General features: G+C 42.9%; 1 protein-coding gene across 3 annotated transcripts in view; it reads right to left on the bottom strand.

Moving 5' to 3' along the window:
* Positions 1 to 25,912, bottom strand: part of gria1b (glutamate receptor, ionotropic, AMPA 1b) — a 100,449-nt gene that overhangs the window by 38,184 nt on the left and 36,353 nt on the right. The window lies entirely within an intron of this gene.

The raw sequence follows: 25,912 nt of genomic DNA on the forward strand, positions 1-25,912 counted from the left end.
TCTGGGCATATTTGATGGTAAACCACACTTAGGTACTTTACTTAGGTGAAGTAAACCACACTTAGGTACTTTACTTAGGTGAAGTAAACCACACTTAGGTACTTTACTTAGGTGAAGTAAAACACACTTAGGTACTTTACTTAGGTGAAGTAAACCACACTTAGGTACTTTACTTAGGTGAAGTAAACCACACTTAGGTACTTTACTTAGGTGAAGTAAACCACACTTAGGTACTTTACTTAGGTGAAGTAAACCACACTTAGGTACTTTACTTAGGTGAAGTAAACCACACTTAGGTACTTTACTTAGGTGACGGGGTGCAGGTAGCCTAGCGCTTATTTTTATTATTTATTTTACCTTTATTTAACTAGGCAAGTCAGTTAAGAACAAATTCTAATTTACAATGAAGGCCTACCCCGGCCAAACCCTACACCGGACGACGCTGAGCCAATTGTGCGCCGCCCTACATGACTCCCAATCACGGCCGGTTGTGATACAGCCTGGAATCGAACCAGGGTCTGTAGTGACGCCTCTAGCATTGAGATGCAGTGCCGTAGACCGCTGCACCACTCGGGAGAGGCGAGCTCGCAGTCGGAGGGTTGTCAGTTTGAATCCTGGGTCTGACAGGGAAAAAATCTTTCAGGAAGTGAGCGAGCAATCAGAGGGTTGCTGGTATCAAATCCTAGATGCCATTGCCTGCTGTTGTTCCCCTTTAGCAAGTCACTTAACCTCCCACAACAATTGCTCCACGGGCGCCCAATGTGGCAGTCCCCTGATCCAGCCTCTATATGTATGTAACAGTCCTCTGATCCAGCCTCTATATGTATGTAAAAGTCCCCTGATCCAGCCTCTAACAGTCCCCTGATCCAGGCTCTGTATGTATGTAACAGTCCCCTGATCCAGCCTCTATATGTATGTAACAGTCCCCTGATCCATCCTCTATATGTATGTAACAGTCCCCTGATCCAGGCTCTGTATGTATGTAACAGTCGACTCTCTCGATGTCTCCAGCCTCTATATGTATGTAACAGTCCCCTGATCCAGGCTCTGTATGTATGTAACAGTCCCCTGATCCAGCCTCTATATGTATGTAACAGTCCCCTGATCCAGCCTCTATATGTATGTAACAGTCCCCTGATCCAGCCTCTGTATGTATGTAACAGTCCCCTGATCCAGCCTCTGTATGTATGTAACAGTCTGTCACGGTTGTCGTTGGTTAAGGAGGACCAAAATGCCGCAGGTATGTGTAAACTCATCTTCTTTATTATATGGAAAGAAGGAAAACCAAAAATAAACACGTATACAAAAGAAACACACCGACAATAAACAGTCCTGTAAGCCTTGATGCTATACACGGAACAATCTCCCACAAACACACAGACAAACACACCCAACTAATATAGGACTTCCAATCAAAGGCAACACCACACAGCTGCCTTCAATTGGAAGTCCACCCCAATTAACTCAACATAGAAACAGACTACCTAGACTAAACATAGAATACATGAATCTCAAACAGTGCCCAAAAAACCCCGGAATACTAAATCAAATGCCCTTACTACAAAAACACCACCCCGAACCACATCAAACAAATACCCTCTGCCACGTCCTGACCAAACTACAATAACAATTAACCCTTATACTGGCCAGGACGTGACACAGTCCCCTGATCCAGCCTCTATAAGTATGTAACAGTCCCCTGATCCAGCCTCTGTATGTATGTAACAGTCCCCTGATCCAGCCTTTATATGTATGTAACAGTCCCCTGATCCAGCCTCTATATGTATGTAACAGTCCCCTGATCCAGCCTCTATATGTATGTAACAGTCCCCTGATCCAGCCTCTATATGTATGTAACAGTCCTCTGATCCAGCCTCTATATGTATGTAACAGTCCCCTGATCCAGCCTCTATATGTATGTAACAGTCCCCTGATCCAGCCTCTATATGTATGTAACAGTCCCCTGATCCAGCCTCTGTATGTATGTAACAGTCGACTCTCTCGATGTCTCCAGCCTCTATATGTATGTAACGGTCCCCTGATCCAGCCTCTATATGTATGTAACAGTCGACTCTCTCGATGTCTCCAGCCTCTATATGTATGTAACAGTCCCCTGATCCAGCCTCTATAAGTATGTAACAGTCCCCTGATCCAGCCTCTATAAGTATGTAACAGACGACTCTCTCGATGTCTCCAGCCTCTATATCTATATAACAGTCCCCTGATCCAACCTTTTCATCCTCTGTATGTATGTAACAGTCCCCATATCCAATCTCTCCAGCCTGTTTATGTACTGTACGACTGTCTTTCAGAGATTGGGATAAAGCAGTAGTCAGTATTTCAGTTGGACCTTGGGTAATAATTGACGAGTAAAATGATCTTAATATTAACTTTTCTTTTGATCCTTTGTAGTCACTAAAATGTAATGTACACCTCTTTTCTTTACACCTCCTTTCTTTACACCTATTTTCTTTACACCTCCATTTGTATACCTCTTTTCTATACATCTCTTTTCTTTACACCTTCTGTCTTTACACCTATTCTTTACACATTCTTTCTTTACATCACTTTTCTTTACACATTCTTTCTTTACATCTCTTTTCTTTACACCTTCTGTCTTTACACCTATTCTTTACACATTCTTTCTTTACATCACTTTTCTTTACACATTCTTTCTTTACATCTCTTTTCTTTACACATTCTTTCTTTACACCTTCTTCCTTTACATCTCTTTTCTTTAAACATTCTTTCTTTACATCTCTTTTCTTTACACAATCTTTCTTTACATCTCTTTTCTTGGCTTCACCTGCTGTATGGGGCAAGCTCCAATGACGTTGTGACTTACAGAAGCACTTGAGTTGGCTGAACGTATCCAGCGAAGCCTCAGTTGATTTCCTCTACTCTCAGCTTCTATTGAACACACGTGTAGTCTTCTCTTTAAAAGTAGATTCGTAAATAAACGGGTATTATAAAGGCCTAATGCTTTTGTGATCAGGAGTGGTTTGTTTAGCACAGCACCGCTGCATATAGAAAACAGAGGATTTTGAGAGCTACACAGAAGACTGTGTACGAGGCAGAGTTGCTCCGGTCGTTTTCACGGCAGTCACCTGAAATCACTGTCACCGCACCTAAAACTGTGACAGCCAGGCTGAGGTGCTGCTGCCTGAATGCCTGTGTATTCTCCCCAGCCAAAGTGAATGTGCTGCTTCATATCTGCTTTCCCAAGGGCCCTGAGTTTGAAAACGACCAAATGTAGCATTTGGTTCCCCCCTTTCAATACTGGAAATGGAAATGCTGAGTATTTTTGTACTGAGTTAATCTGGAGTCTGGGGTGATCATAGTGAGAAAGATCTATGAAGTGGAGAGAACTTCTCCCCCCCCGCCTTCCTTCCTTCCTCACCTCTCTTCTTCTCTCTTTGAGGAACATGACTTAGAACTTAGACAGATGATGTGTGAATGCAGCTGAACCATCTGAATTAATGCCATTCCTTCCCCGTATCTATAACCCTGCCTCATCAGTATTCCCCCATATACAGTGCCTTCAGAAAGTATTTATACCCCTTGACTTATTCCGCATTTTGTAGTGTTACAGCCTGAATTCAAAATGGATTAAAAAGATGTTTGTCTCACTCATCTACACACAATACCCCATAATGACAAAGTGAAAACATTTTTAGAAATGTTTGCTAATTTATTGAAAATGAAATACAGAACTATCTAATTTACATACGTTATTCCCACCCCTGAGTCAATACTTTGTAGAAGCACCTTTGGGATGGATTACAGCTTTATGTCGTCTTGGTTACGTCTGTATCAGCTTTATGTCGTCTTGGTTACGTCTGTATCAGCTTTATGTCGTCTTGGGTACGTCTGTATCAGCTTTATGTCGTCTTGGGTACGTCTGTATCAGCTTTATGTCGTCTTGGATACGCCTGTATCAGCTTTATGTCGTCTTGGGTACGTCTGTATCAGCTTTATGTCGTCTTGGGTACGTCTGTATCAGCTTTATGTCGTCTTGGGTACGTCTGTATCAGCTTTATGTCGTCTTGGTTACGTCTGTATCAGCTTTATGTCGTCTTGGGTACGTCTGTATCAGCTTTATGTCGTCTTGGGTACGTCTGTATCAGCTTTACTTCGTCTTGGGTACGTCTGTATCAGCTTTATGTCGTCTTGGGTACGTCTGTATCAGCTTTATGTCGTCTTGGGTACGTCTGTATCAGCTTTATGTCGTCTTGGGTACGTCTGTATCAGCTTTATGTCGTCTTGGGTACGTCTGTATCAGCTTTATGTCGTCTTGGGTACGTCTGTATCAGCTTTATGTCGTCTTGGGTACGTCTGTATCAGCTTTATGTCGTCTTGGTTACATCTGTATCAGCTTTATGTCGTCTTGGGTACGTCTGTATCAGCTTTATGTCGTCTTGGGTACGTCTGTATCAGCTTTATGTCGTCTTGGGTACGTCTGTATCAGCTTTACTTCGTCTTGGGTACGTCTGTATCAGCTTTATGTCGTCTTGGGTACGTCTGTATCAGCTTTATGTCGTCTTGGGTACGTCTGTATCAGCTTTATGTCGTCTTGGGTATGTCTGTATCAGCTTTATGTCGTCTTGGGTACGTCTGTATCAGCTTTACTTCGTCTTGGGTACGTCTGTATCAGCTTTATGTCGTCTTGGGTATGTCTGTATCAGCTTTATGTCGTCTTGGGTACGTCTGTATCAGCTTTATGTCGTCTTGGGTACGTCTGTATCAGCTTTATGTCGTCTTGGGTACGTCTGTATCAGCTTTATGTCGTCTTGGGTATGTCTGTATCAGCTTTATGTCGTCTTGGGTACGTCTGTATCAGCTTTATGTCGTCTTGGGTACGTCTGTATCAGCTTTATGTCGTCTTGGGTATGTCTGTATCAGCTTTATGTCGTCTTGGGTATGTCTGTATCAGCTTTATGTCGTCTTGGGTATGTCTGTATCAGCTTTATGTCGTCTTGGGTACGTCTGTATCAGCTTTATGTCGTCTTGGGTACGTCTGTATCAGCTTTATGTCGTCTTGGGTACGTCTGTATCAGCTTTATGTCGTCTTGGGTACGTCTGTATCAGCTTTATGTCGTCTTGGGTACGTCTGTATCAGCTTTATGTCGTCTTGGGTATGTCTGTATCAGCTTTATGTCGTCTTGGGTACGTCTGTATCAGCTTTATGTCGTCTTGGGTATGTCTGTATCAGCTTTATGTCGTCTTGGGTACGTCTGTATCAGCTTTATGTCGTCTTGGGTACGTCTGTATCAGCTTTATGTCGTCTTGGGTACGTCTGTATCAGCTTTATGTCGTCTTGGGTACGTCTGTATCAGCTTTATGTCGTCTTGGGTACGTCTGTATCAGCTTTATGTCGTCTTGGGTACGTCTGTATCAGCTTTATGTCGTCTTGGGTACGTCTGTATCAGCTTTATGTCGTCTTGGGTACGTCTGTATCAGCTTTATGTCGTCTTGGGTACGTCTGTATCAGCTTTATGTCGTCTTGGGTACGTCTGTATCAGCTTTATGTCGTCTTGGGTACGTCTGTATCAGCTTTATGTCGTCTTGGGTACGTCTGTATCAGCTTTATGTCGTCTTGGGTACGTCTGTATCAGCTTTACTACGTCTTGGGTACGTCTGTATCAGCTTTATGTCATCTTGGGTACGTCTGTATCAGCTTTATGTCGTCTTGGGTATGTCTGTATCAGCTTTATGTCGTCTTGGGTACGTCTGTATCAGCTTTATGTCGTCTTGGGTACGTCTGTATCAGCTTTATGTCGTCTTGGGTACGTCTGTATCAGCTTTATGTCGTCTTGGGTATGTCTGTATCAGCTTTATGTCGTCTTGGGTATGTCTGTATCAGCTTTATGTCGTCTTGGGTACGTCTGTATCAGCTTTATGTCGTCTTGGGTACGTCTGTATCAGCTTTATGTCGTCTTGGGTATGTCTGTATCAGCTTTATGTCGTCTTGGGTACGTCTGTATCAGCTTTATGTCGTCTTGGGTACGTCTGTATCAGCTTTATGTCGTCTTGGGTATGTCTGTATCAGCTTTATGTCGTCTTGGGTACGTCTGTATCAGCTTTATGTCGTCTTGGGTACGTCTGTATCAGCTTTATGTCGTCTTGGGTACGTCTGTATCAGCTTTATGTCATCTTGGGTACGTCTGTATCAGCTTTATGTCGTCTTGGATATGTCTGTATCAGCTTTATGTCGTCTTGGGTACGTCTGTATCAGCTTTATTTCGTCTTGGGTACGTCTGTATCAGCTTTATGTCGTCTTGGGTACGTCTGTATCAGCTTTATGTCGTCTTGGGTATGTCTGTATCAGCTTTATGTCGTCTTGGGTACGTCTGTATCAGCTTTATGTCATCTTGGGTACGTCTGTATCAGCTTTATGTCGTCTTGGGTACGTCTGTATCAGCTTTATGTCGTCTTGGGTACGTCTGTATCAGCTTTATGTCGTCTTGGGTACGTCTGTATCAGCTTTATGTCGTCTTGGGTACGTCTGTATCAGCTTTATGTCGTCTTGGGTACGTCTGTATCAGCTTTATGTCGTCTTGGGTATGTCTGTATCAGCTTTATGTCGTCTTGGGTACGTCTGTATCAGCTTTATGTCGTCTTGGGTACGTCTGTATCAGCTTTATGTCGTCTTGGGTACGTCTGTATCAGCTTTATGTCGTCTTGGGTACGTCTGTATCAGCTTTATGTCATCTTGGGTACGTCTGTATCAGCTTTATGTCGTCTTGGGTATGTCTGTATCAGCTTTATGTCGTCTTGGGTACGTCTGTATCAGCTTTATGTCGTCTTGGGTACGTCTGTATCAGCTTTATGTCGTCTTGGGTACGTCTGTATCAGCTTTATGTCGTCTTGGGTATGTCTGTATCAGCTTTATGTCGTCTTGGGTATGTCTGTATCAGCTTTACTACGTCTTGGGTACGTCTGTATCAGCTTTATGTCATCTTGGGTACGTCTGTATCAGCTTTATGTCGTCTTGGGTATGTCTGTATCAGCTTTATGTCGTCTTGGGTACGTCTGTATCAGCTTTATGTCGTCTTGGGTACGTCTGTATCAGCTTTATGTCGTCTTGGGTACGTCTGTATCAGCTTTATGTCGTCTTGGGTACGTCTGTATCAGCTTTATGTCGTCTTGGGTATGTCTGTATCAGCTTTATGTCGTCTTGGGTACGTCTGTATCAGCTTTATGTCGTCTTGGGTACGTCTGTATCAGCTTTATGTCGTCTTGGGTATGTCTGTATCAGCTTTATGTCGTCTTGGGTACGTCTGTATCAGCTTTATGTCGTCTTGGGTACGTCTGTATCAGCTTTATGTCGTCTTGGGTACGTCTGTATCAGCTTTATGTCGTCTTGGGTACGTCTGTATCAGCTTTATGTCGTCTTGGGTATGTCTGTATCAGCTTTATGTCGTCTTGGGTACGTCTGTATCAGCTTTATGTCGTCTTGGGTACGTCTGTATCAGCTTTATGTCGTCTTGGATATGTCTGTATCAGCTTTATGTCATCTTGGGTATGTCTGTATCAGCTTTATGTCGTCTTGGGTACGTCTGTATCAGCTTTATGTCGTCTTGGATATGTCTGTATCAGCTTTATGTCATCTTGGGTATGTCTGTATCAGCTTTATGTCGTCTTGGGTACGTCTGTATCAGCTTTATGTCGTCTTGGGTACGTCTGTATCAGCTTTATGTCGTCTTGGGTACGTCTGTATCAGCTTTATGTCGTCTTGGGTACGTCTGTATCAGCTTTATGTCGTCTTGGGTACGTCTGTATCAGCTTTATGTCGTCTTGGGTACGTCTGTATCAGCTTTATGTCGTCTTGGGTACGTCTGTATCAGCTTTATGTCGTCTTGGGTACGTCTGTATCAGCTTTATGTCGTCTTGGGTACGTCTGTATCAGCTTTATGTCGTCTTGGGTACGTCTGTATCAGCTTTATGTCGTCTTGGGTACGTCTGTATCAGCTTTATGTCGTCTTGGGTACGTCTGTATCAGCTTTATGTCATCTTGGGTATGTCTGTATCAGCTTTATGTCGTCTTGGGTATGTCTGTATCAGCTTTATGTCGTCTTGGGTACGTCTGTATCAGCTTTATGTCGTCTTGGGTATGTCTGTATCAGCTTTATGTCGTCTTGGGTACGTCTGTATCAGCTTTATGTCATCTTGGGTACGTCTGTATCAGCTTTATGTCGTCTTGGGTACGTCTGTATCAGCTTTATGTCGTCTTGGGTACGTCTGTATCAGCTTTATGTCGTCTTGGGTACGTCTGTATCAGCTTTATGTCGTCTTGGGTACGTCTGTATCAGCTTTATGTCGTCTTGGGTACGTCTGTATCAGCTTTACTACGTCTTGGGTACGTCTGTATCAGCTTTATGTCATCTTGGGTACGTCTGTATCAGCTTTATGTCGTCTTGGGTACGTCTGTATCAGCTTTATGTCGTCTTGGGTACGTCTGTATCAGCTTTATGTCGTCTTGGGTACGTCTGTATCAGCTTTATGTCGTCTTGGGTACGTCTGTATCAGCTTTATGTCGTCTTGGGTATGTCTGTATCAGCTTTATGTCGTCTTGGGTATGTCTGTATCAGCTTTATGTCGTCTTGGGTACGTCTGTATCAGCTTTATGTCGTCTTGGGTATGTCTGTATCAGCTTTATGTCGTCTTGGGTACGTCTGTATCAGCTTTATGTCGTCTTGGGTATGTCTGTATCAGCTTTATGTCGTCTTGGGTACGTCTGTATCAGCTTTATGTCGTCTTGGGTACGTCTGTATCAGCTTTATGTCGTCTTGGGTACGTCTGTATCAGCTTTATGTCATCTTGGGTACGTCTGTATCAGCTTTATGTCGTCTTGGGTACGTCTGTATCAGCTTTATGTCGTCTTGGGTACGTCTGTATCAGCTTTATGTCGTCTTGGGTATGTCTGTATCAGCTTTATGTCGTCTTGGGTACGTCTGTATCAGCTTTATGTCGTCTTGGGTACGTCTGTATCAGCTTTATGTCGTCTTGGGTACGTCTGTATCAGCTTTATGTCGTCTTGGGTACGTCTGTATCAGCTTTATGTCGTCTTGGGTACGTCTGTATCAGCTTTATGTCGTCTTGGGTACGTCTGTATCAGCTTTATGTCGTCTTGGGTACGTCTGTATCAGCTTTATGTCGTCTTGGGTACGTCTGTATCAGCTTTATGTCGTCTTGGGTACGTCTGTATCAGCTTTATGTCGTCTTGGGTACGTCTGTATCAGCTTTATGTCGTCTTGGGTACGTCTGTATCAGCTTTATGTCGTCTTGGGTACGTCTGTATCAGCTTTATGTCGTCTTGGGTACGTCTGTATCAGCTTTATGTCGTCTTGGGTACGTCTGTATCAGCTTTATGTCGTCTTGGGTACGTCTGTATCAGCTTTATGTCGTCTTGGGTACGTCTGTATCAGCTTTATGTCGTCTTGGGTACGTCTGTATCAGCTTTATGTCGTCTTGGGTACGTCTGTATCAGCTTTATGTCGTCTTGGGTACGTCTGTATCAGCTTTATGTCGTCTTGGGTACGTCTGTATCAGCTTTATGTCGTCTTGGGTACGTCTGTATCAGCTTTATGTCGTCTTGGGTACGTCTGTATCAGCTTTATGTCGTCTTGGGTACGTCTGTATCAGCTTTATGTCGTCTTGGGTACGTCTGTATCAGCTTTATGTCGTCTTGGGTACGTCTGTATCAGCTTTATGTCGTCTTGGGTACGTCTGTATCAGCTTTATGTCGTCTTGGGTACGTCTGTATCAGCTTTATGTCGTCTTGGGTACGTCTGTATCAGCTTTATGTCGTCTTGGGTACGTCTGTATCAGCTTTATGTCGTCTTGGGTACGTCTGTATCAGCTTTATGTCGTCTTGGGTACGTCTGTATCAGCTTTACTTCGTCTTGGGTACGTCTGTATCAGCTTTACTACGTCTTGGGTACGTCTGTATCAGCTTTATGTCATCTTGGGTACGTCTGTATCAGCTTTATGTCGTCTTGGGTACGTCTGTATCAGCTTTATGTCGTCTTGGGTACGTCTGTATCAGCTTTATGTCGTCTTGGGTACGTCTGTATCAGCTTTACTTCGTCTTGGGTACGTCTGTATCAGCTTTATGTCGTCTTGGGTACGTCTGTATCAGCTTTATGTCGTCTTGGGTAAGTCTGTATCAGCTTTATGTCGTCTTGGGTACGTCTGTATCAGCTTTATGTCGTCTTGGGTACGTCTGTATCAGCTTTATGTCGTCTTGGGTACGTCTGTATCAGCTTTACTACGTCTTGGGTACGTCTGTATCAGCTTTATTTCGTCTTGGGTACGTCTGTATCAGCTTTATGTCGTCTTGGATACGTCTGTATCAGCTTTATGTCGTCTTGGGTACGTCTGTATCAGCTTTATGTCGTCTTGGGTACGTCTGTATCAGCTTTACGTCGTCTTGGGTATGTCTGTATCAGCTTTACGTCGTCTTGGGTACGTCTGTATCAGCTTTATGTCGTCTTGGGTACGTCTGTATCAGCTTTATGTCGTCTTGGGTACGTCTGTATCAGCTTTACGTCGTCTTGGGTACGTCTGTATCAGCTTTATGTCGTCTTGGGTACGTCTGTATCAGCTTTATGTCGTCTTGGGTACGTCTGTATCAGCTTTATGTCGTCTTGGGTACGTCTGTATCAGCTTTATGTCGTCTTGGGTACGTCTGTATCAGCTTTATGTCGTCTTGGGTACGTCTGTATCAGCTTTATGTCGTCTTGGGTACGTCTGTATCAGCTTTATGTCGTCTTGGGTACGTCTGTATCAGCTTTATGTCGTCTTGGGTACGTCTGTATCAGCTTTATGTCGTCTTGGATACGTCTGTATCAGCTTTATGTCGTCTTGGGTACGTCTGTATCAGCTTTATGTCGTCTTGGGTACGTCTGTATCAGCTTTATGTCGTCTTGGGTACGTCTGTATCAGCTTTATGTCGTCTTGGGTACGTCTGTATCAGCTTTATGTCGTCTTGGGTACGTCTGTATCAGCTTTATGTCGTCTTGGGTACGTCTGTATCAGCTTTATGTCGTCTTGGGTACGTCTGTATCAGCTTTATGTCGTCTTGGGTACGTCTGTATCAGCTTTATGTCGTCTTGGGTACGTCTGTATCAGCTTTATGTCGTCTTGGGTACGTCTGTATCAGCTTTATGTCGTCTTGGGTACGTCTGTATCAGCTTTATGTCGTCTTGGGTACGTCTGTATCAGCTTTATGTCGTCTTGGGTACGTCTGTATCAGCTTTATGTCGTCTTGGGTACGTCTGTATCAGCTTTATGTCGTCTTGGGTACGTCTGTATCAGCTTTATGTCGTCTTGGGTACGTCTGTATCAGCTTTATGTCGTCTTGGGTACGTCTGTATCAGCTTTATGTCGTCTTGGGTACGTCTGTATCAGCTTTATGTCGTCTTGGGTACGTCTGTATCAGCTTTATGTCGTCTTGGGTACGTCTGTATCAGCTTTATGTCGTCTTGGGTACGTCTGTATCAGCTTTATGTCGTCTTGGGTACGTCTGTATCAGCTTTATGTCGTCTTGGGTACGTCTGTATCAGCTTTATGTCGTCTTGGGTACGTCTGTATCAGCTTTATGTCGTCTTGGGTACGTCTGTATCAGCTTTATGTCGTCTTGGGTACGTCTGTATCAGCTTTATGTCGTCTTGGGTACGTCTGTATCAGCTTTATGTCGTCTTGGGTACGTCTGTATCAGCTTTATGTCGTCTTGGGTACGTCTGTATCAGCTTTATGTCGTCTTGGGTACGTCTGTATCAGCTTTATGTCGTCTTGGGTACGTCTATCAGCTTTATGTCGTCTTGGGTACGTCTGTATCAGCTTTACTACGTCTTGGGTACGTCTGTATCAGCTTTATGTCGTCTTGGGTACGTCTGTATCAGCTTTATGTCGTCTTGGATATGTCTGTATCAGCTTTACTACGTCTTGGGTACGTCTGTATCAGCTTTACTACGTCTTGGGTATGTCTGTATCAGCTTTACTACGTCTTGGGTACGTCTGTATCAGCTTTATGTCGTCTTGGGTACGTCTGTATCAGCTTTATGTCGTCTTGGGTACGTCTGTATCAGCTTTACTACGTCTTGGGTACGTCTGTATCAGCTTTATGTCGTCTTGGGTACGTCTGTATCAGCTTTATGTCGTCTTGGGTACGTCTGTATCAGCTTTATGTCGTCTTGGGTACGTCTGTATCAGCTTTATGTCGTCTTGGGTACGTCTGTATCAGCTTTATGTCGTCTTGGGTACGTCTGTATCAGCTTTATGTCGTCTTGGGTACGTCTGTATCAGCTTTATGTCGTCTTGGGTACGTCTGTATCAGCTTTATGTCGTCTTGGGTATGTCTGTATCAGCTTTATGTCGTCTTGGGTACGTCTGTATCAGCTTTATGTCGTCTTGGGTACGTCTGTATCAGCTTTATGTCGTCTTGGGTACGTCTGTATCAGCTTTATGTCGTCTTGGGTACGTCTGTATCAGCTTTATGTCGTCTTGGGTACGTCTGTATCAGCTTTATGTCGTCTTGGGTACGTCTGTATCAGCTTTATGTCATCTTGGGTACGTCTGTATCAGCTTTATGTCGTCTTGGGTATGTCTGTATCAGCTTTATGTCGTCTTGGGTACGTCTGTATCAGCTTTATGTCGTCTTGGGTACGTCTGTATCAGCTTTATGTCGTCTTGGGTACGTCTGTATCAGCTTTATGTCGTCTTGGGTACGTCTGTATCAGCTTTATGTCGTCTTGGGGTACGTCTGTATCAGCTTTATGTCGTCTTGGGTACGTCTGTATCAGCTTTATGTCGTCTTGGGTACGTCTGTATCAGCTTTATGTCGTCTTGGGTACGTCTGTATCAGCTTTATGTCGTCTTGGGTACGTCTGTATCAGCTTTATGTCGTCTTGGGTACGTCTGTATCAGCTTTATGTCGTCTTGGGTACGTCTGTATCAGCTTTACCTCGTCTTGGGTACGTCTGTATCAGCTTTACTTCGTCTTGGGTACGTCTGTATCAGCTTTATGTCGTCTTGGGTACGTCTGTATCAGCTTTATTTCGTCTTGGGTACGTCTGTATCAGCTTTATGTCGTCTTGGGTACGTCTGTATCAGCTTTATGTCGTCTTGGGTACGTCTGTATCAGCTTTATGTCGTCTTGGGTACGTCTGTATCAGCTTTATGTCGTCTTGGGTACGTCTGTATCAGCTTTATGTCGTCTTGGGTACGTCTGTATCAGCTTTATGTCGTCTTGGGTACGTCTGTATCAGCTTTATGTCGTCTTGGGTACGTCTGTATCAGCTTTATGTCGTCTTGGGTACGTCTGTATCAGCTTTATGTCGTCTTGGGTACGTCTGTATCAGCTTTATGTCGTCTTGGGTACGTCTGTATCAGCTTTATGTCGTCTTGGGTACGTCTGTATCAGCTTTATGTCATCTTGGGTACGTCTGTATCAGCTTTATGTCGTCTTGGGTACGTCTGTATCAGCTTTATGTCGTCTTGGGTACGTCTGTATCAGCTTTATGTCGTCTTGGGTACGTCTGTATCAGCTTTATGTCGTCTTGGGTATGTCTGTATCAGCTTTATGTCATCTTGGGTACGTCTGTATCAGCTTTATGTCGTCTTGGGTATGTCTGTATCAGCTTTATGTCGTCTTGGGTATGTCTGTATCAGCTTTATGTCATCTTGGGTATGTCTGTATCAGCTTTATGTCGTCTTGGGTACATCTGTATCAGCTTTATGTCATCTTGGGTATGTCTGTATCAGCTTTATGGCGTCTTGGGTACGTCTGTATCAGCATTATGTCGTCTTGGGTACGTCTGTATCAGCTTTATGTCGTCTTGGGTACGTCTGTATCAGCTTTATGTCATCTTGGGTATGTCTGTATCAGCTTTATGTCGTCTTGGGTATGTCTGTATCAGCTTTATGTCATCTTGGGTATGTCTGTATCAGCATTATGTCGTCTTGGGTACGCCTGTATCAGCTTTATGTCGTCTTGGGTACGTCTGTATCAGCTTTATGTCATCTTGGGTATGTCTGTATCAGCTTTATGTCGTCTTGGGTATGTCTGTATCAGCTTTATGTCGTCTTGGGTATGTCTGTATCAGCTTTATGTCGTCTTGGATATGTCTGTATCAGCTTTATGTCATCTTGGGTATGTCTGTATCAGCTTTACTTTGTCTTGGTTATGTCTGTATCAGCTTTATGTCGTCTTGGATATGTCTGTATCAGCTTTATGTCGTCTTGGGTATGTCTGTATCAGCTTTATGTCATCTTGGGTACGTCTGTATCAGCTTTATGTCATCTTGGGTATGTCTGTATCAGCTTTATGTCGTCTTGGGTATGTCTGTATCAGCTTTATGTCGTCTTGGATATGTCTGTATCAGCTTTATGTCATCTTGGGTATGTCTGTATCAGCTTTACTTTGTCTTGGTTATGTCTGTATCAGCTTTATGTCGTCTTGGATATGTCTGTATCAGCTTTATGTCGTCTTGGGTATGTCTGTATCAGCTTTATGTCGTCTTGGGTACGTCTGTATCAGCTTTATGTCGTCTTGGGTATGTCTGTATCAGCTTTATGTCGTCTTGGGTATGTCTGTATCAGCTTGGAGTTGTCTTGGGTATGTCTGTATCAGCTTTATGTCGTCTTGGGTACGTCTGTATCAGCTTTATGTCGTCTTGGGTATGTCTGTATCAGCTTTATGTCGTCTTGGGTATGTCTGTATCAGCTTGGAGTTGTCTTGGGTATGTCTGTATCAGCTTGGAGTTGTCTTGGGTATGTCTGTATCAGCTTGGAGTTGTCTTGGAGTTGTCTGTATCAGCTTTGCACATCTAGATTTGGGGATTTTCTCCCGTTCTTCCTTGCTGCTTTTTTCAAACTCTGTTAAATTAGATGTGGAGCGACCGTGAACATCAATCTTCAAGTCTTCCACAGATTTCCAATGGGATTAAAGTCTGGACTTTGGCTGTGCCACTCAATGACTTTCACATTTTTGTTCTGAAGCATTTCAGCATTGCTTTGGCTGTATGCTTGGGGTTATTGTCCTGTTCAATGTTTGCACTCTGAAGCAGGTTCTCATCAAGGGTTTGCTTTATTTGGCTCCATTTATTGTTCCTTATAACCTCACCAGTCTTTCAGTCCCTGCCTCTGAAAAGCATCCCCATAGCATGATGCTGCCACCACCATGCTTCATGGTAGGGATGGTATTAGACAGGTGATGAGCTGTGCCTGGTTTTCTCCAGACATAGAGCTTTGCATTCAGGCCAAAGATTAAACATTTTGTTTCATTAGACAGGATCTTTTGCCTTACGGTTTCAGAGTCTTTCACAAGCATTTTTGCAAACTCCATGTGTCATGTGCCTTTTTCTCAGGAATGGCTTCCGTCTGGCCACTCTCCCATAAAGCCCAGATTGGTAAAGTGCTGTAGAGACATCTGGCAGGTGGTCCCATCTCAGCCAAGGAACTCTGTAGTTCTGTCAGAGTGGTCATTGGGGTCTTGGTGTCACGCCCTGGCCATAGAGAGGTTTTTGTTCTCTATTTTGTTTAGGCCAGGGTGTGACTAGGGTGGGCATTCTATGTCCTTTTTTCTATGTTTTGTATTTCTTTGTTTTGGCCGGGTATGGTTCTCAATCAGGGACAGCTGTATATCGTTGTCGCTGATTGGGAGCCATACTTAGGCAGGCTGTTTTCCTTTGGGTTTTGTGGGTGGTTAATTTCTGTTTAGTGTTGTTTACCTGACAGAACTGTTTGGCTGTCGTTATTGTTTCTTTGTTTATGTGTTCTCAGTATAATAAATACACAATGAGCACTCAACACGCTGCGCCTTGGTCTACTCCCTTCGACGGCCGTTACACTTGGTCACCTCTCTGACCAAGGTCCTTCTTGCCTGGTTGCTCAGTTTGTCCTCTTGGAAACTTTCAATTGTTTTATACCCTTCCCCAGATAAATGCCTCATCACAATTATATCTCGGAGATAGACTTCATGGTATAGTTTCTGGTCTAACATGCACTGTCAGTTCACCTTGACAGTTGACTGTGGGACCTTATAGACAGGTGTGTTTTTTTCTGTCATGTCCAAACAATTGGATTGGCCCACAGGTGAACTCCAATCAAGTTGTAGTGACATCTCAAGGAAATTGGATACACATACGCTGTCACGAGTGTGTGTAGGAACGAACCAAAGCGCAGCGTGGGTATCGTTCCACATCTTTTATTTTAATGTGAAACTTCGCAAAACAAACAGTAAACTACAAACAAAACACAAACCGTGACGAAAGAGGTGCAACATGCACTAACTCAAAATAATCTCCCACAAACACAGGTGGGAAAAACAACTACTTAAATATGATCCCCAATTAGAGACAACAATGACCAGCTGCCTCTAATTGGGGATCATACAAAAACCCCAACATAGAAACTAGAACCAAACAGCATAGAACTAGATAAACCCCCCAGTCACGCCCTGACCTACTCTACCGTAGAAAATAAGAGCTCTCTATGGTCAGGACGTGACATCTGCTCAATTTGGAGTCTCATAGCAAAGGGGTGTGAATACTTATGTCAATTAGATATTTCTGTATTTCATTTTTTTTAAATGAGCAAAAAAAATCTAAAAACATATTTAAACTTTGTCATTATGGGGCATAATGTACAGTAATGTACAGTGTTTTGGGTAACGTGTTACAAAAGTAACGCGTTATGTAATGACATTACTAACTTCTTCCTGAATTGAGTAATATTACTACAGTTTCTTTGTCAAACAACGCGTGCGTTACTTTCAGAATCATATCTCTACTGGATGTGTGTTTCCATGAATCCGATATCAACTTGTTTCCTCATTTAGTTCTCGAGCAAGCGGAGAAAGGCTGTTTGGAGAAATGTCATGACAGCTGCTGTCCATATAAATATATAGAGGGAGCACTTCTGAACTTTGTCATTGATCGCTTCTGTGATAGCAAAGCCCATAGAGGGCTTTCCCGTCTTGTGGCAAGTATGCCCTCTATACAACTCTATGGGTCTGTGCACGTGCGGTCTATTACCAGAACCGGCGGCTCGTGAGAAAGATTTTGAATAAAAAGAGAATAAATCTGTACAGATGTTTGGCTTACAGTATGCTTCCCAGCTAGCACAGTGGATCTGGGCCGATTCCGGCTGCGGGTCGGGGCACTCGGCTGAGAGTCAGACTCGGTCGACGTCGTGTGGTACGAGTCTGGGCCGCCTTCGGCAGTATTACTTATGGCTAGGATGTGGGGATTGAGCTCGGGCCGATTCCTGTGTAAGTTATCTGGCCCAAATGTATTACTTGGGGTTCGGGTCGATTGGGGCTGCTCTCTGGCAGATGATTACACAGGCTGCTTTATATAATTAACATTTCATTATTTATTTATTTATTTATTCCATATTTTCTCATTGTTTCTGTTATCAAAAAATACAATTCACATTTAAATAAAATTATTTAAGAGTCCTGTTTAAGAAGTATGTACTTGGGCCGAATCTGGGCAGTCATTCATTTTGATTCCGGGCCGAGTCCAACACCCGATTCCAGGCCGATTCAATCAGTTCCGGCCCCCCGGAAGAGGGCTGCTTCTGGGCCGATTCCTCATTGCTAGCTAGGTATATATGGCTAATTAAGCAGCCCATATATGTCAGAGCACTTGTAGACTAGCACAGGACAGCAGCGCCACAGATGAAAGGAGAAACTAGTGATAAAACCTGAGTTAGTAAGTAGACTATCTTTGGTAGAGCGTGCGCGGCTCGCCTCGTGATCCCTGTGGCTCAGTTGGTAGAGCATGGTGTTTGCAACGCCAGCATGGTGTGTGCAACGCCGGGGTTGTGGGTTCGATTCCCACGGGGGGCCAGTACAAAAACAAACAAAAAAATGCATGAAATGAAATGTATGCATTCACTACTGTAAGTCGCTCTGGATAAGAGCGTCTGCTAAATGACTAAAATGTAAAATGTAATGTAAATGCTTCCTCATACAGTCAAACAAACTGTGAGATTGAGATTTTTTTCATGAAAGTAATATAAAGAGTATTATAAACTGGGTGGTTCGAGCCCTGAATTGGCTGAAAGCTGTGGTATATCAGACCGTTTACCATGGGTATGACAACAAAATTACTATTTACTGTTCTAATTCCGTCGGTAACCAGTTTATAATAGCATTAAGGCACCTCGGGAGTTTGTGGTATATGGCCAATATACCACAGCTAAGGGCTGTATCCAGGCATTGCGTCGTGCCTAAGCACAACCCTTAGCTGTGGTATATTGGCCATATACCACAAACTCCCGAGGTGCCTTAAAGAACAAAAATATAAACGCAACATGTAAAGTGTTGGTCCTGTGTTTCATGAGGTGGAATTTTTATTTTTATTTTTAATTTAAAAAAGTTCCATACATACAAAAAGCTTACCTTAAAATTGTGCACAAATTTGTTTATATTGGCCATATAACACACCCACTTTTGACTTATTGCTTAAATATAACGTGTTACTTTCCTCAAAAAGTAATATTGTAAAGTTGCTTTTGTTAACCAATATGTAATATATTACTTTCCCAAGTACCTAATCCCAACACTGGTAGTGTATTACAGCACCTTTAGTTTTTGTTTAGTTTATTAATTTGACCATTTAAAAAAAAAAACAAGCACACATAAAACTTTAAAAAAGCCATACATGCACATGAGTTAAATCATGCACAATACAGTCTGGAACTTATTTCCATTGTTAAATCATGAAGGATAACACACAATACAGTCTGGAACTTATTTCCATTGTTAAATCATGAAGGATAACACACAATACAGTCTGGGACTTATTTCCATTGTTAAATCATGAAGGATAACACACAATACAGTCTGGGACTTATTTCCATTGATAAATCATGAAGGATAACACACAATACAGTCTGGGACTTATTTCCATTGTTAAATCATGAAGGATAACACACAATACAGTCTGGGACTTATTTCCATTGATAAATCATGAAGGATAACACACAATACAGTCTGGGACTTATTTCCATTGTGATCCTCTTGAGACAAGATGTCTAGTCAAGATCCGACAATGGTTGAACACAGTATGACAGTGAGATAATAAAACATAAAAACAAAGAAGAAGAACATCTATTTCATCATTTCAGTTACATCGTAGGGATCATTCATATGGGCACAGAAGACATCAAACAGTTTTCTACTTTATTTTTAAAGCTGCCCAGAGAGGACGTTGTTTTTATGGGCAGAGGCTCATTGCAGCACGATAGAAACACAGAAGGTTAGATGTAATTCATAATACAGAGTAGCAACATATTCATCATTATTTTGAATGTACATTACAGTAATATGTCTGCACTGATAAATGACAGCGCTTCCTCTGAGCATTCTCTAACAATGATCCTAACTAAAGGCCTTAGAAGTGAGAAATCCACTTATCTAACAGATGTTTAAAAAACTAGGTTTTTTTAAACACATGTATCCTGCATACAAGCTTGCATGCAGGGCTCAGCTAGACTCGAATCATAAGTACTGGGGGAAAGATCCTTACTCATGATCAAATTGTAAATTGGACAGTTTTGACATGATAAAAGTGTTCAGCTAAGCGTGTACTATCTATGATCTAAATATATTGCCTCAACGAACTCCTACTGTAGATGCATTGTGCAAGACAGACATTTCTTCACAACAGACAACAATGGTTCAGACAGCAGCACTCTACAGTTGCGATAGTGTACATGCCGGTACTGTAGGTATAATGTACTCTTTGGACATATCTTTAGAACAAGATTAAAGCACTTTAATTTCAAATAAATAAATGAAGACACCATAGTGCTATGATCTTCCATGTCGTAAGCACTTCACGTGTGTGTAAAATGTGCAGTAGCAGCAAAGGTCATTAAAATACTGACTTTAAATAGGCTCCCATTGTGCCTTTACTTCAGGGCCAGAGTGTGGCTATTTTCAAAGCACATTTCTGACCAACACAGAAACCCTCCACATTTCTGACCAACACAGAAACCCTCCACATTTCTGACCAACACAGAAATCCTCCACATTTCTGACCAACACAGAAATCCTCCACATTTCTGACCAACACAGAAAGCCTCCACATTTCTGACCAACACAGAAAGCCTCCACATTTCTGACCAACACAGAAATCCTCCACATTTCTGACCAACACAGAAATCCTCCACATTTCTGACCAACACAGAAATCCTCCACATTTCTGACCAACACAGAAAGCCTCCAACAAAGCGCCACTGCTGAGCAGCAACAACAAAACATCTAAAACAAAAGTATTCAATGTCATTTAAATACACCATCCTGGCACCCTCAGCTCTGACCTGCAAACGATCCACCTGATAAATAATGTAATATTTATCATATTGTAAAATTATTTTCTCAGCGCCACCCAGAAGCTCCTCGACCCGTTTCAGTTTGCCTATCAGCCCAGCACAGGAGTTGATGATGCCATTCTTACTCTCCTCAACATGGTCTGTAGACATCTAGAGGGTGCCAAATCCCATTTCAGGGTTCTGTTTGTTGACTTTTCTTCTGCCTCCAGCCTTACATTCTGGCACAGAGACTCATAAGGGACTTCTCCTTAGATGGGGGGCTGGTTTTGTGGCTGTTGGACTTCCTGAGCCAGCGGTCACAGAGGGTCAAAGTAGGTCCCCATGTGTCGGACATACGCAACAACAACACAAGTTCTCCTCAGGGATGTGTTTTGTCCCCACTCCTGTACATATTGTATACTAATAGTTGTACTAGTTTCCATCCTGACAGACACCTCGTTAAGTTCGCTGATGACACTGCCTCGATCAGCCTTTTGCATGATGACGAAGAACACTATGGCCCGGTCCTAAATGACTTTGTAGAGTGGTGTGACCAATCACACTTCCTCAATACCAACAAGACCAAAGAGATGTGCATAGACTTCAGGAAGCGTACAACACCTACCTCTGCAACATCTATCAGAGGTCAGAACATAGAGATTGTAGAGGAATACAAATATCTGGGTGTCCTCTTGAACAATAAGCTTCAGTGGAGTAAATGTTCAGACCTGATCTACAAAAAGAGTCAACAAAGACTGTACGTTCTCAAAAAGCTGGGATATTTTAATGTTGACTGTCCTATCACAAAATCATTTTTGACCCAAGACACCCCCTGTACCCGGACCTTGAACTACTCCCCCCTGGGTGCAGGTATAGGGGACCCTTCGGCAGGAAAAACACAACTAGACGATCATTTGTGCTGGTGTGATATCCCTCTTAAATAGCTTGGGCTAATGTTCCTATCGACCCAGTAAGGCTAGCAGGCTAGTCTCTTTTTATTGGTATGTAACTGTTATGAAAGTTGTATTGTCCATTTTTTTTCTATTTAAACGCCACTTTAAACGTGTACATGACACTGCAACAACCCTTCCCCACGGGGACAATAAAGTCAGTAAAGTAGAGTAAGTAGGACAGAAAAGTACCGATGCTTGTATCAAAGTAACAATAACACGTGATTGATGATGTTTTGCATCTTCAGACATCACACTACCATCTGACAACTGTAGGAACTGCTGGACAAAGAGCGCCGACCTGCTGCTAAACAGGTGGAAAGTTGGCTCTGGGCGTAGAGCCAAAGTGATATTAATTTAAACAGCTCTAGTTGTTATAGGCAATGATCAAATTATGGATCCAAAGTTATTTGTTAATATGTCAAAGCGAGTTTAAAAAGTTTAATTAAATTCAAAAGGTGACCGACAGTTACACGTGATAAAAGCTTTGTTGGATCCCACTGTGCCTTTCAAAACATCAACCTGCGCTGGACACCACTTCCAAACTTAGTCTAGATATTCTTCACTTACTTTCACTTGACAGGTGGCTAAGCCTGTAAAGCAGTGGTGAGTGAGATTCTCCCCCTGTGGATTACCATCCGCTGTGGTTCCTGAACGGTAGCCCAGGAGATAGGGTCGAGAATTAGGAATCCTCCAGACACCATAGGCACAGGATTAAATCCTGGCTAAATTTGGAAAATTATTTTATTTGAAACCACACGAGCTGGACATTGTTGTTCAAATAATTTGTTTTATTTAGTGAAACCTATGGTAATCTTTTGTCTTCAGCATCCTACATAGTACCACGGATGCACAGTTGTTGAGAAAATAGTGAACTGGGAAGGCAAAAAACAACAGCAGGATGTGAACCCCACATTCAAACAACATTTTGTTTATTAAAGCTCACACCTATCCATTGCGCTAGGTGATTGGCAAGTGATGTAGGTGGTGAGAACATAGTTCGCTTGAGAGGAGTGGCCTTTTTTTTTTTACAACAACAACACAATATGAAGTTGGAATTATCATTATGTATGTTCATGAAGTCTACTATTGCAATAAAATGTTTGTCATTTGAGACTCCTTGGCGAGAACCAAGTGAGAGATAATTGTTTTAGTTCCGATGTGCATTAGATATATTGTTGTTGTTGATTTGTCTGGTTTCTGTTGTTTACAGTAGTATATGTCATCTGAATCAACCAGTAGGTGAACTCAGTACCAAAGCCCTCATTACAATTATCTCTTAAAGAACAAGAGCTTTGTGCTGAAGGAATTGGATAAAATTACATTTTGGTCAATAGAGATGAAATGTATAAATATAGACACGAATCTTTATGCCCTGAATTGGATTTGCATAAACATGAACAAAATGCATATAATTTACAAAACAATACTAAAGTAAAGCCAAATGGAGATGGTAAATTTGGAGCCACAACAAGCTGCTTCCTCATTCCATTTGTTTGGATGATACTTCACTGGAGCCCACAGCTTTGAGTTCGTATGCAAATGTCACATCAATTACATTATGCATTACTTATGCACAAGGCTGACCATCTGACCTGACAAGGAGAGACTCCTAGTGGTGTGTGCTATGTATAATACTTCTGCATTTGCATTCATTAGCAGAGGGAACAAAATATGTTATGTTCTAAGAGAGATTGAATGGTTTACAAAGTCCTTGCAATTTTTTATAGTTGTATATAGAAACAGATAAAGTTACGTTTTTCAAATTTTAGTTGCGACATGGATTACGCAACAGATGACAAAAGTAGTTTTGGAAGAAGTAACAGTGATGCTGCAAAGAGCGTTTCATGTTAATTAAAACAGTGTGTCGGATCCAATTTTTAAACTGCCACTGCTGGCCTTGCAATACACTTCCTGCCATCTCTGTATAGGCACATAGAGCTTGTCTCAGCAGCTGTGGAATCGTCTCACACCAGAGAGCAAACCAGCTTTATCGCCCACTGAGCAGCATCCCAGCTAACAATATTAAGGAGAGGCAACGTTTTTGTAATGTTAACCGTCATTTTCCCCTAATGTTTGAGTGTCCAGTTTTCCATTAGTTGGGGGAACATTATATCTATGTTAACAAAAACCTTCTAAAAACCTTTTTAACATGTTTTGGTGTTAAAGTTAGGAGAACATTCCCTTAATGTCAAGCAGAACTTCTCTAGAATGTGGTTGCAATGTTTTCAGAATATACAAAATGAATGTCCTAGAAGCATTTTATGGGACATTGCAAGAACATTCATGTGTCTAGTTCTCTGAGGGTTAGGAAAATATTCCATCAACGTCACATCAAACATACACAAAATATGGTTGCCATGTTCTCAGAATATAAGATATTAATGTTCTAGACATGTTTCACGGGAACGCTGCAAGAACATTTCTGTGTATCAGTTGTCAGTGCCATTAAACCCCTACAACTCATCCAGAACGCCGCAGCCCGTCTGGTGTTCAACCTTCCCAAGTTCTCTCACGTCACCCCGCTCCTCCGCTCTCTCCACTGGCTTCCAGTTGAAGCTCGCATCCGCTACAAGACCATGGTGCTTGCCTACGGAGCCGTGAGGGGAACGGCACCTCCGTACCTTCAGGCTCTGATCAGGCCCTACACCCAAACAAGGGCACTGCGTTCATCCACCTCTGGCCTGCTCGCCTCCCTACCTCTGAGGAAGCACAGTTCCCGCTCAGCCCAGTCAAAACTGTTCGCTGCTCTGGCACCCCAATGGTGGAACAAGCTCCCTCACGACGCCAGGACAGCGGAGTCAATCACCACCTTCCGGAGACACCTGAAACCCCACCTCTTTAAGGAATACCTAGGATAGGATAAAGTAATCCTTCTAACCCCCCCCTAAAAGATTTAGATGCACTATTGTAAAGTGGTTGTTCCACTGGATATCATAAGGTGAATGCACCAATTTGTAATTCGCTCTGGATAAGAGCGTCTGCTAAATGACTTAAATGTAAATGTGTTGTCAGGAGGTCGCCTGATGGTCCAAAAGAAATGTTCTTCCCCCCAACAACAACAAAAATGAATTACACATCACACCTTGTTGCTGTTGTCAAGCCCATCAAGGCCCTGATTGGTGAACCACAAATCTATTCACAGCTCCTTTTGTATGTTGGTGAGGTTAGGGAAACTCTCACACAAACTATGCTTTTAACATGAAATGCTCTCATTATTTTGAGTTAATCAAGGAGAAAGAGAAAAACATTTTTGTCAAATGCAAACTCTACAAAGGCAGCATTGTTCTCTTTGCCAGAAACATCACATCAAACCCCCAAAAGCATCTGGAGGTTGAGCACAAAGGCACAAAGTTGGAAAATAAAGTCCCAGAAATGCATGAAAGAGGAGAAATCTACACACATGATAATAAGTATTCTAACAACATTCAAAACGGTAATATTAACATATAGTGAGAGTAGGGTGACTCCCCTAGCAGGTCCAAACCCAGGTCACCAGCATCCATGACTAACACCCTAACCACTGTCTCAATAAGGGATATCTCCAGGCCACCAGCATCCATGACTAACACCCTAACCACTGTCCCAATAAGGGATATCTCCAGGCCACCAGCATCCATTACTAACACCCTAACCACTGTCCCAATAAGGGATATCGCCAGGCCACCAGCATCCATGACTAACACCCTAACCACTGTCCCAATAAGGGATATCTCTAGGCCACCAGCATCCATGACTAACACCCTAACCACTGTCTCAATAAGGGATATCTCCAGGCCACCAGCATCCATGACTAACACCCTAACCACTGTCCCAATAAGGGATATCTCCAGGCCACCAGCATCCATTACTAACACCCTAACCACTGTCCCAATAAGGGATATCTCCAGGCCACCAGCATCCATTACTAACACCCTAACCACTGTCCCAATAAGGGATATCTCCAGGCCACCAGCATCCATTACTAACACCCTAACCACTGTCCCAATAAGGGATATCTCCAGGCCACCAGCATCCGTTACTAACACCCTAACCACTGTCCCAATAAGGGATATCTCCAGGCCACTAGCATCCGTTACTAACACCCTAACCACTGTCACAATAAGGGATATCTCCAGGCCACTAGCATCCGTTACTAACACCCTAACCACTGTCACAATAAGGGATATCTCCAGGCCACCAGCATCCATGACTAACACCCTAACCACTGTCCCAATAAGGGATATCTCTAGGCCACCAGCATCCATGACTAACACCCTAACCACTGTCCCAATAAGGGATATCTCCAGGCCACCAGCATCCATTACTAACTCCCTAACCACTGTCCCAATAAGGGATATCTCCAGGCCACCAGCATCCATGACTAACACCCTAACCACTGTCCCAATAAGGGATATCTCTAGGCCACCAGCATCCATGACTAACACCCTAACCACTGTCCCAATAAGGGATATCTCCAGGCCACCAGCATCCATGACTAACACCCTAACCACTGTCCCAATAAGGGATATCTCCAGGCCACCAGCATCCATGACTAACACCCTAACCACTGTCCCAATAAGGGATATTTCCAGGCCACCAGCATCCATTACTAACACCCTAACCTCTGTCCCAATAAGGTATATCTCCAGGCC

The sequence above is a fragment of the Salmo salar genome, chromosome ssa04 (genome assembly GCF_905237065.1).
Source record: "Salmo salar chromosome ssa04, Ssal_v3.1, whole genome shotgun sequence".
Taxonomy (NCBI): Eukaryota; Metazoa; Chordata; class Actinopteri; order Salmoniformes; family Salmonidae; genus Salmo; species Salmo salar.